The sequence below is a fragment of the Pundamilia nyererei genome, unplaced genomic scaffold (genome assembly GCF_000239375.1).
Source record: "Pundamilia nyererei isolate P.nyererei 1_Seehausen unplaced genomic scaffold, PunNye1.0 scaffold00237, whole genome shotgun sequence".
NCBI classification, from domain to species: Eukaryota; Metazoa; Chordata; class Actinopteri; order Cichliformes; family Cichlidae; genus Pundamilia; species Pundamilia nyererei.
Window position 1 is genome coordinate 94739 of NW_005187638.1, and position 1175 is coordinate 95913.

Here is a 1175-nt window from a genome sequence, read left to right on the forward strand (position 1 = left end):
TATGTATATGTTAGTCTTGATTGTGCTTGCTCCTTGCAAAACTCACTACATTTGACCATGTGTTGTGTATACATCACACTCAAATTTTCCCCAATATAAACAAATCATTGCAGGTTATATATTAATTCATCAATCTAAAATCAAACATTTTTGTTTAAATATTTTGAGTCTCAGTATTAGTTGGTTATGTATATATACATCTCTTATTGACTTTGTCCACGTCACTGCCAACAGTTTGACTGCTGATTAAAACATTAATAAAAAAAACAGATAATAATAACAATCCTCTTTTATCCCCATTATGCACAGAAAAAAGCTCTTCACAGGAAAGACAAGATGACTTGAGGCAAACAGTGGACAGTAGTGTAAGTAATAAGACATACTGTTAATTGATTTAAATGATTTCCCACCCCTTTATTTTATGGAACTAATGGTGTTTGTTGCATAGCCTGAAGGTGAATATGATCTGAACTACGCTGCACTGCATTTCTCTGGAAGCAAAGCTACAAGAGGAAAGAAGAGGAAGAATGAACTGGAAACTGAAGAAAGTGTTTATTCTCAAGTTAAATGCAGAATGTGAAAGTGTGTATGAAACACTGTGGGTTGACTTTGAGTACCAATGTCATTCACTGAAAATAAACTAGTAAAGAACTTGTTTTTAATTTTACTGAAAACATGATATATCAGGTTGTTCTTTATATATTCTGTTACCCCATTCTTGTTTTTGTATTCATTAATGTATGACTTTATGAATTTTCAAATCGAACAGTATTAGATAGAACAGTATTACTGTGATTTAGTCTACCTTAGCTTTCACATGTCTGCGACAAAGGAAGTAAGGTTTCCAATCAGACCTGGGTATTGTACACCCATTTCAACGTCCCTGATCAGCTTGCATGAGGACAGTGGAAAATTAAGATTCAAACACAAATAAGTAAACATCAGTGTCCCATTTCAGCCACCAAAAACTCTTTAATAACCTCCCCATCAAAGACTTGCTGATTTTTTGTGATTCATGTACACACTGTCCACATTTATAAAGTGCTCTACAAACAATGACATTACAACTAATAGGGGGGATTTTCTTGCTTCAGTTCAGTTAGCCCAACAACAGACAATCACTGACGGCTAAGAGACTGAGTAAAAGTGGACAACATAGCCTTAAACAAAAAAAA